Below are 13,520 nucleotides of genomic sequence, written 5' to 3'. Positions count from 1 at the left end.
AGATTGCAGCAATTCAGTCACACCTTCAGGTTCCACTTCTAGTTCTCTTGCTATTTCCACCACATCTACAGTTACTTCCTCCATTAAAGTCTTGAATCCCTCAAAATCATCCATTAGGGTTAGAATCCACTTCTTCCAAAATCCTGTTAATGTTGATATTTTGACCTCCCATGAATCACGAATGTTCTTAATGGCATCTGGAATGCTGAATCCTTTCCAGAAGTTTTTCAATTTACTTTACCTAGGTCCATCAGAGGAATCAATGGCAGCTATAGCCTTAGGAAAGGTATTTCTTCTTTTATTCATGTATTTTTTTTTTAGATGGTGTTTCACTCTTGTTGCCCAGGCTGGAGTGCAATGGTGCAATCTCGGCTCATTGCAACCTCTGCCTCCCGGGTTCAAATGATTCTTCTGCCTCAGCCTCCCAAGTAGCTGGGATTACAGGCATGTGCCACCACGCCCGGCTAATTTCGTGTCTTTAGTAGAGACGGGGTTTCACCATGTTGGCCAGACTAGTCTCGAACTCCTGACCTCAGGTAATCCGCCTGCATCGACCTTCCAAAGTGCTGGGATTACAGGCGTGAGCCACCACGCCCGGCCAGTCACCCAGGTTTTGTTCCATTTATAGAGCACAGGTAGAGTAGGTTTAGAATAATTCCTCAGGGCCCTAGAATTTTCAGAATGGTAAATGAGCATTGGCCTTAACTTAAAGCTACGGACTGCATTAGCCTCTAGCAAGAGAGTAAGATTGTCCTTTGAAGCTTTGAAGCCAGACATCAACTTCTCTCTATGAAAGCCCTAGGTGGAATCTTCCAATAGAAAGCTGTTTCCCCTGTATTGAAAATCTGTTGTTTGTTGTAGTCACCTTTCGTGATCTTAGCTACACCTTGTGGACAACTTGTTGCAGTTTCTCCATCAGCATTTGCTGCTGCTTCTTGTACTTTTATGTTATGGAGATTGCTTTTTTCCTTAAACCTCATGAACCAACCTCTGCTAGCTTCAAACTTTTCTTTTTTTTGTTAAAACAATTATTTTATTTATTTATTTTTAAATAGAGACAGGGTCTATATTGCCCAGGCTGGTCTGGGCATTTCTAATTTCCTTCAAGAACTTTTCCATTTCCCAGAGTCAGGCGATAAAAGTTTAAAACAAACAAACAAACCCAAACAATAAAAAAGAACTTTTCATTTGCATTCACAACCTGGGTAAGAAAAGGCATAGTGCAGGGCGTGGTGGCTCATGCCTGTAATCCCAACACTTTGGAAGGCTGAGGCAGGTGGATCACCTGAGGTCAGAAGTTCGAGACCAGCCTGGTCAACATGGTGAAACCCTGTCTCTACTAAAAATACGAAAATGAGCTGGGTGTGGTAGTATATGCCGAGTAGCTCCCAGCTGCTCGGGAGGCTGAGGCAGGAGAATCGCTTGAACCCGGGAGGCGGAGATTGCAGTGAGCCTCGCACCATTATACTCCAGCCTGGATGACAGAGCAAGACTCCGTCTCAAAAAAAAAAAAAAAAAAAAGAAAAAAGAAAAGGCATAGCTTTCAGCCTATCTCAGCTTTCTTTCTTTTTTCTTTCCTTCCTTCCCTTCCCTCCCTTACCTTTCCCCCCTTCCCCTTCCCCTCCTTTCCCTTTCCTTCCTTCCTTGCCTCCCTCCCTCCCTCCTTCCTTCCTTACTTCCTTCTTCCTTCCTTCCTTCCTTCATTCCTTCCTTCCTTCCTTCTTTCCTTCCTTCCTTCTTTTCGTCCTTCCTTCCTTCTTTCCTTTTTTTGGAGTGCAGAGGCACAATCATAGCTCACTGAAGCCTCTACTGCTCGGGCTCAGGCAATTCTCCCACCTCAGCCTCCCAGAGTGTTAGGATTATAGGCGTGAGCCACCATGCCCATCCTTATCTCAGCTTTCCATATCCCTTTCTCACTACGGTTAATAATTTCTAGCTTTTGATTTAAAGTGAGAGATATACAACTCTTCCTTTCACTTAAACACTTAGAGGTCATCATAGGGTTATTAACTGACCCAATTTTAATATTGTGTCTCGGAATCGGGAGGGCCAAGGAGAGAGTGAAGGGGGATGGCTGGTCAATGGAGCAGTCAAAACACATACCATATTTATCACTTGAGTTTGTCATCTTATATGGACAAGGTTCGTGATGCCCCCAAATAATTACAATAGTAATATCAAAGATCACTGATCACAGATCAGCATATCAGATATAATAATAATGACAAGGTTTGAAATATTAAGAGAATTACCAAAATGTGACACAGAGACATTAAGTGAACCCAGGCTATTGGAAAAATGACGGCGACAGATTTGCTTGACACAGGGTTGCCATAAACCTTCAATTTGCAAAACTGGCAATATCTGAGAAGTGTGAGAAAGTGAAGCACAATAAAACAAGGTATGCCTATAGAGGTGTCCTTTTGGCTTTTGGGTCTGTTTAACAAAAAAACAAAAAACAGCCAGATGCAGTAGCTCACACCTGTAATCTCAACACTTTGGGAAGCCAAAGGGAGAGGATCTCTTGAGGTCAGAAGTTCAAGACCAGCATGGGCAACATATTGAGACCCCTTCTCTCCAAAAATTTTTTTAAAAGCCTCCAAGGAATTGGCGGTTGCAGTGAGCTATGATTGTGTCACTGTACTCCAGCCTGGGTAACAGACGGAGACCCCATCTTTAAAAACCAAAACAAAACAAAACCAAAAAAGAGAAAGAAGAAATAATTGTGGGTTTTCTGTTTTTTGTTTTTTTGAGACAGGGTCTCGTTCTGTTGCCAAGGCTGGAGCACAGCGGTGCAATCTTGGCTCACTGCAGCCTTGACCTCCTGGGCTCAATCTATCCTCCTGCCTCAGCCTTTTGACTAGCTGGGACCATAGGTGCTTGTCATCATGCCCGGCTAATTTTTGTATTTTTTTCCTTGTAGAGATGGGTTTTTGCCATGTTGCCCTGTCAGGCCTTGAACTCCTGGGCTTAAGTGATCCTCCTGCCTCAACCTCCCATAAGTGCTGAGATTACAGGTGTGAGCGACCACGCCCAGCCAATATTTAAATTCGGTAGTAGCTTCTGATTTAAACCTAAATTATAATATCACAATGGAATGGCAATATGCACCCCTAGCAAAGCCTTAGAGTTTTTTATTTTTATTTTTTTTTGAGACAGGGTCTTGCTCTGTCACTCAGGCTGGAGTGCAGTAGTGTGATCTCGGCTCACTGCATCCTCTGCCTACCTGGTTCAAACAATTCTCATGCCTCAGCCACCCAAGTAACTGTGATTACAGGCAAGCACCACCATGCCTGGCTAATTTTTCTATTTTTTTTATTATTATTATTTATTATTATTATTTTTTGAGACGGAGTTTTGCGCTTGTTGCCCAGGCTGGAGTGCAGTGGTACGATCTCTGCTCACTGCAACCTCTGCCTCCAGGGTTCAAGCAATTCTTCTGCCTCAGCCTCCTGGGTACCTGAGATTACAGGCGCCTGCCACCACCCCCAGCTAATTTTTTGTATTTTTAGTAGAGATGGTGTTTCATCATATTGGCCAGGCTGGTCTCGAACTCCTGACCTCAGGTGATCCACCCACCTCGGCCTCCCAATGTGCTGGGGTTACAGGCGTGAGCCACTGTGCCCAGCCTAATTGTTCTATTTTTAGTAGAGACGAGGTTTCGCTATGTTGGCCAGGCCGATCTCAAACTCCTGGCCTCAAGTGATCCACCCACTTCAGCCTCCCAAAGTGCTGGGATTACAGGCATAAGCTACCACACCTGGCTGTTTTAGAGATTCTTAATCTAGATTTTCTGAGTGGGTTTTAGGGAGTTTGGGAGGCCTTAAACTTATGTGCAAAATTTTGAGGACGTGTATATTTTCTGGGATAAGCCTTTTAGCTTTCATCATATTCTCAAATTGGATTGAGTCAAATTAGGTTAAAAACAACAACATTGTCAGGAGAGCTCATCTTAAAGGTCCAGTCCCTAGCTTCTACTTGAGTTGAATTGTAGGGCAAACTCCTTTTTATCCAGCGTTTTTTTTTTGTTTTTTTTTGAGACCCAGTCTTTCTCTGTCCCCCAGGCTGGAGTGCAGTGGCGCAATCTCGGCTCACTGCAAGCTCCGCCTCCCGGGTTCACGCCATTCTCCTGCCTCAGCCTCCAGAGTAGCTGGGACTACAGGCGCCCGCCAACACGCCCGGCTAATTTTTTGTATTTTTAGTAGAGACGGGGTTTCACTGTGTTAGCCAGGATGGTCTCGATCTCCTGACCTCGTGATCCGCCCGCCTCGGCCTCCCAAAGTGCTGGGATTACAGGCTTGAGCCACCGCGCCCAGCCTATCCAGCGTTTTTTTTTTTGTTTTTTTTTTTTTTTTTTTGAGACCGAGTCTCACTCTGTTGCCCAGGCTGGAGTGCAGTGGCGCAATCTTGGCTCACTGCAATCTCCGCCTCCCGGGGTCACGCTATTCTCCTGCCTCAGCCTCCCCAGCAGCTGGGACTACAGGCGCACGCCGCCACGCCCGGCTAATTTTTTATATTTTTAGTAGAGACGGGGTTTCACCGTGTTAGCCAGGATGGTCTCGATTTCCTGACCTCGTGATCTGCCCACCTCGGCCTCCCAAAGTGCTGGGATTACAGGCGTCAGCCACCGCGCCCGGCCTATCCAGCGTTTATGAATGTTGTATTTTTATAACAGTCTACATGTATTACCAAATTTCAAGCTACAAAAAATACAATAAAAAGTCACATGAAACATCATTTTCCTCTGAAGATTGAAATGGCACTTTAGAATCTCGTATGCCTCAGATGCAAGAAATCAACTCCTTTAAATATGACTCCTCGGATTTAAATGCCCATCATATTTCTACAGAGCTGCAGCCACGAGAATCAAGGTAGGAAACCCAGATCAGAGATTCCATGTTCCCTAGACCAGGAAGGGAAAACTATTTCCCAGTTAACCAGGGCACTCTGGTAATAATCCGCTGAAAGGAGAGATCTTGCTGGGGGTTGCTTTCCTAACTCCAAATATTTGAGTGCACCTGGTTTGGGAGTAGGTTTTTTTGTAGTTGTTTTGAATTTCACTTTGTTTTACTGTCTGAAATTCTACTAATGAGAGATACAAATGGATAAAGAAAATATTTTAGGAGTGTGATCATTTTCTCTTTAGTATAAATCCTTCAAACAAGATTCCATTTAAAGAAAGTGGATAAATGTTTTTAAGAAAAGTTAAGGCAAGAGCGTGAATTGTTTTGGGTACTTACAGCAAGCTTTGTTGAATAGGGCTGCAGTTCTGCATCCCAGTTTGTTTTTATTATTTTTCTCACTGGGTACCTGGAGAAAGTGATGGGAGGACAACAAAAACTCTATATGGTGATTTTAAAGTATATCCACAAATTCTGTGATACTCTACTCATCAAGAGGTGGAGCTTAATTTCCTTCCTGTTGAGCGTGGACTGCACTAAATGAGTTGCCTGTGGCCTATAATGAATATGGCAGAAGTGACTCTGTGTGACTTATAAGACTAGGTCATAAAAGGTATTGCAGCTGCCTCCTCATCCTCACACTTGGATCACTTGCACTAGGAGGAGCCAGCTACTGTGTCATGAGGAACTCAAGTGGCCCTGTGGAAAGGCCTGTGTGATGAGGAAGTGAGGCCTCTTGCCAACAGCCATGTGAGTGAACCATTTTGGAAATGGACCCTCTAGTCCCAGCTAAGCCTTCAGATAACTATAGACTGGGCAGTGCTAACTAAAACCTGGAGAAATCCAGAGCCAGAACCACCCAGCTAAGCCATTCTCAGATGACCCACAGAGACTGTGTGAGATACGAAATGTTTGTTTTAAGATGGCAAGTTTTGGGATACTTCGTTACACAGCTATAGATAACTAATATATTACGTATCAATTTTCCTGCATACCAGGAAAGACACTTTTCTTATTCCTTTATCACATGGGCTCTTGTTCCTCAGCCTGCTCTCAGACTAGTGGCATGATTTCTATCATTGAGCTTCAAAATGGGCTAAATACATAGACTTCTGCAAATAGGCTTGGAATGTAACTACAATTTGCAACCTTATTTCTACGCACTCAGGGTTTATAATAATAGACAAATGAACTTTTGAAACAGTGCACACGTACAATCTCGGTACTGCCTAAAATTCTGTTTGCTAGCTATTGCTCAGTATGCCATTCTTTTTTAAGAGACTTCATATGTTTTTCTAGTCTGAAGAATTTATTTATTTTTTATTTTAGTGAGACGGGGCGGGGGGGCGGGTCTCACTATATTGCCCAGGCTGGTCTTGAACTCCTGGGCTGAAGTGATCCTCCTGTCTCAGCCTCCCAAGTGCTGGGATTACAGGCACGAGCCACCAAGCCCAGCCTGAATAACTTCTTGCATGGCAGATGGAAAAGGTTGCCAACCATTTAGCTAGTCTCTCAACCAGGCAACTCATAATATGCAGATTTAGGCAATAGCAGAAGCCTGTCAACTGAATTGCAAGACACATACCTTGGGGCAGTTGAAAGGGATGGACACAAAATTTCCTATGTCAAAATTTGTTTTCTGGCCCAGATATCTCTTGAAAAAAATGGCTGGGTGTTGTGGCTTACACCTGTAATCCCAGCACTTTGGGAGGCTGAGGTGGGCAGATCACCTGAGGTCAGGAGTTTGAGACCAGCCTGGCCAACATAGTGAAACCCCTGTCTCTACTAAAAATACAAAAATTAGGGCTGGGTTTGGTGGCTCACGCCTGTAATCCCAACACTTTGGAAGGCTGAGGCAGGTCGATCACGAGGTCAGGAGTTCGAGACCAGCCTGACCAACATGGTGAAACACCGTCTCTACTAAAAATACAAAAATTATCAGGTCTTGGTGGTGCACACCTGTAATCCCAGCTACTCAGGAGGCTGAGGCAGGAGAATTGCTTGAATCCTGGAGGCGGAGGTTGCAGTGAGCCGAGATCGTGCCACTACATTCCGGCCTGGACAACAGAGTGAGACTCTGTCTCAAACAACAACAACAAAAATTAGCTGGCTGTGGTGGTGGGTGCCTGTAATCCCAGCTACTTGGGAGGCTGAGGCAGGAGAATCTCTTGAACCTGGGAGGCGGAGGTTGCAGTGAGCTGAGATTGTGCCATTGCACTCCAGCCTAGGTGACAGAGCAAAACTCCATCTCATTAAAAAAAACAAAACAAACAAAAAAACCTACTGAAAATAATATCATAGCTAGGATACTTAAGGCTTGTGTGCCAGGCACTATGAGGGCACCTGACTTACATTAGCTCATTTAATCATTACCGCATCACTGTGATGAAGGTAGTGATTGAAAGCATGGATCTTGGAGTCAGATTGTGTTTGAGTCCTGGCCTCACCACTTGTAGTTGGATGGTCTCTGGCAAACTATTTAATCTCTTTATGCTTCAATTTTCTTACATATAAAATGGATATAATAATAGTACCCACTTCACAAGGGTTTACTACGGATTAAATAATGCCGGTAAAGCATGTAAAACTCAGCACACATAATTCCTAGCACACAGTATGCGTTCAATCAATGCCAGCTATTATTATTGTTTTTTTTATTTTTATTTTCCTTTTTTTTTTTTACTTTTGACACAGCCTCAGGAGGTCCTGAGGACATGTGCCTCAAGCTGTTATTTCTTACGTAGATGAAGACATAGAGTCTCAGGGAGGTTAAGTATCTTGGTCAGGATAGTGCAGTTAGCAAACAGAGCAAGAACTCAATTTGGATCAGCTTTGTTTCTGAGCTCAATCTCTTAACCATTACCCCACACTATCTGCTCAGTTTCTTTCTGCCCAAAAATGGAATGCTCTATAGAAAAGCATCTAGACTCTGAAGCATGTCAGGAGAGATCCCTGTTTCATGTATCAATGGTTTGCAAGAACCTTGACACTTCATCGTCATCCTGTGAAATTCCCATTGAAAATGAGTAAAAAGAAAGTGGAAAAGTTTTTTAAAAGTGAAATATGGGAGAAGATGCTACTTGGTTGAGGTTCAAATTCTGCATATTCCCCATCCCAAGAATGCATCTCTATTGGCGTATGTGGCCGTAGGAGGTTCCTATAGGATGTTTTAGAATGTGTCCCCTTATCTTCTTCAGGAGGGGATGAAAGTTGTTGAATGCGTGGAACAAGGGTTAGTGATGTGATACACAACTACAGTGAGTGTAATAGTTTATTCCTTCTATGAGTTGTTACCAGAAAGGAGTCCTGATCCAGACCCCAAGAGAGGGTTCTTGGATCTCATACAAGAAATAATTTGAGATGAGTTCATACAGTAAAGTGAAAGCAAGTTTATTAAGAAAGTAAAGGAATAAAGAATGGCGACTCCCTCAGGGCTGCTGGTTGCCCATTTTTATGGTTATTTATTGATCATATGCTAAACAAGGGGTGGATTATTCATGCCTCCCCTTTTTATTATTTATTATTGTTTAGACAGAGTCTCATTCTGTCACTCAGGATGGCTAATTTTTGTATTTTTAGTAGAGACAGAGTTTCACCATGTTGGCCAGGCTGGTCTCGAACACCTGGCCTCATTTGATCCACCTGCCTCAGCCTCCCAAAGAGCTGGGATTACAGGCATGAGCTGCCATGTTGGGCAATGCCTCTCCATTTTAGACCATATAGGGTAACTTCCTGATGTTGCCATGGCATTTGTAAACTGTCATGATGCTGGTGGGAGGGTAGCAGTGAGGACGACCAGAGGTCACTGTCATCCCCATGTTGGTTTTGGTGGGTTTTGGCCAGCTTCTTTACTGCAACCTGTTTTATCAGCAAGGTCTTTATGACCTGTATCTTGTGCCGACCTCCTATGTCATTCTGTGACTCAGAATGCCTTAACTGTCTGGGAATGAAACCCGGTATGTCTCAGCCTTATTTTACCCAGCCCCTATTCAAGATGGAGTTGCTCTGGTTTAAATGCCTCTGACAGAGTAGCTGGAGTTTCAATTTAATACCTCCTCTCAGGGAGGAGAAAGAGAAGAAGGACCCAAAATAGATAACAGAATTGCCCAAGGATGGCAAAGGCCCCCTTTTGGACAGGGAGGAGATAAAAGAGAGGGTCAAGAGCCCATGTACCCTGTAAGGCAAACCAACCTGCCAGCCAAAACCGAAATTTAGTCAAGTTCATTGTTTCATAGCTTTGTTTTTTGCTTTCCCTTAGTTTTTTGTTTTGTTTTGTTTTGTTTTGAGACAGAGTTTTGCTCTTGTTGCCTGAGCTGGAGTGCAATGGTACAATCTCGGCTCACTGCAACCTCCACCTCCCGGGTTCAAGCGATTCTCCTGCCTCAGCCTCCCAAGTAGCTGAGACTACAGGCATGTGCCATCATGCCTGGCTAATTTCTGTATTTTTAGTAGAGATGGGGTTTCACCATGTTGGCTAGGCTGGTCTCGAACTCCTGACCTCAGGTGATCTGCCCGCCTTGGCCTCCCAAAGCGCTGGGACTACAGGCGTGATCCACCGCGCCCGGCCAAACTGACACCCTTAGTTTTAAAGTAAATGTTCCTATAGATTTCTCTAAGCATATCTGGCTGAAATTAGCAGGAATAGGAGGTCCAAGATGAGAAGGGGTTTTGGGAGTTAGGATACCAGCCCCAGAGTCTGAGGTGGTGGCTGGGCTAGAGGAGCTTAAAGTTGAGGGTGGAAGGCTGAACTTGGAAATACATTGGGAGTTTCATCATAGACAGGAGCACCACAATAGAACTCAGAGAAACTGATTCAGCTTCTAATTTTGTAATCCATTCACTGTGACCCCTAGCAGTGTAATATTAATAATTGTTCAGCTTATTTTCTTGTCTGTAAAAAGTGGAAAATAATGTTTGTCTTACCTATTTCATTGGGACACTGTAAGAATCAAATGAGATTTTGTATGTGAAAGCATCTTCCTTTACCACTTTACCAGAAAGAGACATTAAAGACCATGCCACCTGAACTAAACTACAAAGCAAGGGTATGGACAAATGCTAATCATCAAGAATTCTCAGTCAGGGGTGGTGGCTCACCCCTGTAATTCCAGCACTTTTGGAGGCCGAGGCAGACAGATCACTTGAGGCCAGGAATTCAAGATCAGCCTGACCAATGTGGTGAAACCCCATCTCTAGTAAAAATACAAAAATTAGCCGGGCGTGGTGGTGCACGCCTGTAATTCCAGCTACTCAGAAGGCTGAGGCATGAGAATCACTTGAACCTGGAAGGCGTAGGTTGCAGTGAGCCAAGATCGCGCCACTGCACTCCAGCCTGGGTGACAGAACAAGACTCTTGTCTCAAAAAAGAAAGAATTTTCCACTTACGTTCGTCTCTTCTTAGGATTGCTAAACCCAGTCTTTGGTTTATTAATGACGCATTCTGACTTATTTAGAACTTATTTAGAACTCCACCACACATTGTTACTTCATTCCTATCCTAAGCTGTTTTTGCAGCCATAGCATCTGATCTCATACTTGCAGCAGGAACCCTGTAAATACTCATGGACAAATATATGCAAATATTTTAATCTTAGAGAGTTTATCCATAACCTTAAATTCTTCCTTAAAGAAATTTCTATTTCTTTAAGCTGGAGTGTAAGGCCATTTCTAAGGAATTTTTTTTTTGTTTTTTTGGTTTTTTTTTTTATTGTACTTTAAGTTTTAGGGTACATGTGCACAATGTGCAAGTTTGTTACATATGTATCCATGTGCCATGTTGGTGTGCTGCACCCATTATTAACTTGTCATTTAGCATTAGGTGTATCTCCTAATGCTATCCCTCCCCACCCCCCACCCTCTAAGGAATTTTTTTAAGTGGTGATACCAATGTGTCTTATAAGATCAGTGATTATTAATACACTCATAGTTCATATTTATACTATATCTATTTCAAAGAACATTATAACATTTACGAATCAAGCCAGGACAAAGAAGCAACTGCAGACAAAGTGACTCTTTTGTGGCCTCTAGTAACTTGTGGCTTCAAACAATGAAGGCCATTGTATAAACTCCTTTGAGGGGTTATTGTGAGAATTAATTAGATTAAAACCTGCAAAGTACTTTGAACTTTTCCCAGAATTCCCTTACAAATAAAGATGACGTTAATTTTTTTGAGGTATCTTTATGTTGGTCCTCCCAGAATCAAATGTAACAAGTTCACCTGCTGTTGAACTGCCTGTGTTCCCTGAAGCAAATCCCAAGTCTAAGCCAAATTTTACCTTTAGTGATTTTAAGCTGACCACAAGAGCACACACAATGGAGCAGAATTTGTTGCCCTTATCACAAAGAGCTTGGTGTATGATATGCATGATGCAGTGTCTCACAATCCCTATGCCACATGGTAATTAGATAGAAATTACTGTAGTTATTACAGCTATTTTATAGTGACCAACAAAGTTTTACCCTCCTCTTTGTTATTTATATTTGAATAATTTACATTCTGCTCATTTACAATAGGATTTAAGGCAGCCTTCCCTTTAGTAGTTCTTCCTTATCCCTAAACAATGTAAATGCTGAAAAACTTTCCTGATTCGGGTAACTGTTTAATCCTCATTGTATGAACAGAAGCACAAGCAAACATTAAAGACAGGAGTTTTAGATCCAACTGTCTAACAGCTGGGGCTCCTGGGGAACCCCTTCTCCTTAGTCTCCTGATCTTCTCTGATCCCAATCTTGTCTCCATTGACCCCCTCAGCCCATGCTGTCCTCTCTCCTTCCTAAGCAGGAGCAGCTCTGAATATTCTGAATGCTGGGCTTGGGGCAGTAGAAACTGTGGAGCAGCCCCAGGTGAGCCCTGGGGAACAGTAGGATAAAAGGCCTATTGTAAATGAGGAACCTGTCTGGCAAGTGACCAGCCTGGTTTGCTTGGGACTGAGGGGGGTTCCCAGGACATGGGACTTTCAGTTTACTGGGACTAATTTACCTGGGCATTAGACTAGGTTCTGGGACCCTGATATTGGCGGAGTCTTTTCTGGATGGGGAGAGAATCTTACTTGGGAAAGACACCTTGTTCCTTTTGGGCCCTGCAGCACACTGGTCTGGGTTATGTCTTCTCAGGGAACTCTGGATGTGACTCCTGTTACATGAAAATGGAAGAGGTCAGAGTTGTGCCAGAGGGAGGCCAGCCACATCCAGGCAGGGCCCCCATGGCCAGAACCCTGCTAGAGCCATCAAGGTCCCAGGTCAGTTCTGCAGCTTTGCAGGTGTGGAAATGACACCTGTGGGTCAGGCTGGGGAAGCTAATGCATGCTAAACACTGCCCTGAGAGACTGAGTAGATTACTGTTGTGGTTATCTTCATAATCCTGGGGGATACACCTTTGCCATTTCCCTGGATGGCCCGCTTCACAGGACCAGTGATATGAGAAGGCAAGTTACCTTAGAGCTAGAACAAAGGTTTTTGTTTGTTTGTTGAGACAGAGTCTCCCTCTGTCACCTAGGCTGGAGTGCAATGGCACGATCTTGGCTCACTGCAACTTCCGCCTCCTGGGTTCAAGCGATTCTTCCGCTCCAGGCTCCCAAGTAGCTGGGATTACAGGCACCCGCCATCATGCCTGGCTAATTTTTGTATTTTTGTAGAGACGGGGTTTCACCATGTTGGCCAGGCTGGTCTTGAACTCCTGACCTCAGGTGATCCACCCGCCTCGGCCTTCCAAAGTGCTGGGATTACAGACGTGGGCCACCACACCCAGCCTAGAACAAAGGTTTTGAAAGGAGAAAAGGGTTGGTTGGTTGGTTGGAGACAGGGTCTTGCTCTGCTGCCCAGGCTGGAGTGCAGTGGCATCATTTGGGGTCACTGCAACCTCTGCTTCTTCCTATGTGTAATTTTTAAGTGAAAGTGCAAAATCCTAGTCTAGTTTTCCTGGAAAATTTTCCCCAGGCCCACATCAGGTGAGGCCCACAGATAACCAACCCCCTCTACTGTGTACTGATTGTTATGATTTAGGGGAGGACATTCACGTACTACTACTCTAGCTAACTTTAATCCTCCCAGTTGTGTTTAGTCCTGAGTTGTGACCTCAAAGCTCATAGGCCTGTCTTCCTTTTGTAAATAGTTTGGATATTTTTATCTCAAAGTGCCTTATTTTGCACTTGCTCCCACGAGAGCTCGTTTGTCAATTGTCAGATCACATGGTCAGATTTATAGGCTCTTCTGATTATCTAGCTCAGGAATTGGCAAACTTTTTCTGTAAAAGGCCAGATAATAAATAATTTCACTTCCACCACTATTGGTCTGCAGCTCTTCTTATGGTAGCAGTTGTTACATTTCTCTGTGGGAAAGAAAAGAGGATTAAACACCTCTTTCTTAGCAAAACAGAGAGTAGGCATATGTGTGACAGACACAAGATGTATTCTGTAGTTTTGTTTGGCAAGAGATGATCCATTTCAAAACAAATTAAGAAGACTTGGAAAAAATATAATTCAGTATTTGAATAATGCTGCGTCTTGTTCTTTTTAAAAAATAATAATTTTGGGCTGGGCGTGGTGGCTCACGCCTGTAATCCTAGCACTTTGGGAGGCTGAGGAGGGCAGATCACGAGGTCAGGAGATCAAGACCATC

At 43.7% G+C, this 13,520-nt stretch overlaps 1 non-coding gene across 1 annotated transcript; it reads left to right on the top strand.

The window, feature by feature from the left end:
- The first annotated feature begins 13,177 nt into the window (after nt 1-13,177).
- LOC115835746 lies at nt 13,178-13,305 on the top strand. The gene has a single exon (XR_004030769.1). It is a non-coding gene; the product is annotated as a small nucleolar RNA SNORA41 (small nucleolar RNA).
- Nucleotides 13,306-13,520: the final 215 nt, after the last annotated feature.

The sequence above is a fragment of the Nomascus leucogenys genome, chromosome 6, assembly GCF_006542625.1.
Source record: "Nomascus leucogenys isolate Asia chromosome 6, Asia_NLE_v1, whole genome shotgun sequence".
Classification (NCBI taxonomy): Eukaryota; Metazoa; Chordata; class Mammalia; order Primates; family Hylobatidae; genus Nomascus; species Nomascus leucogenys.
This window is presented reverse-complemented; position numbering and strand designations above follow the sequence as displayed.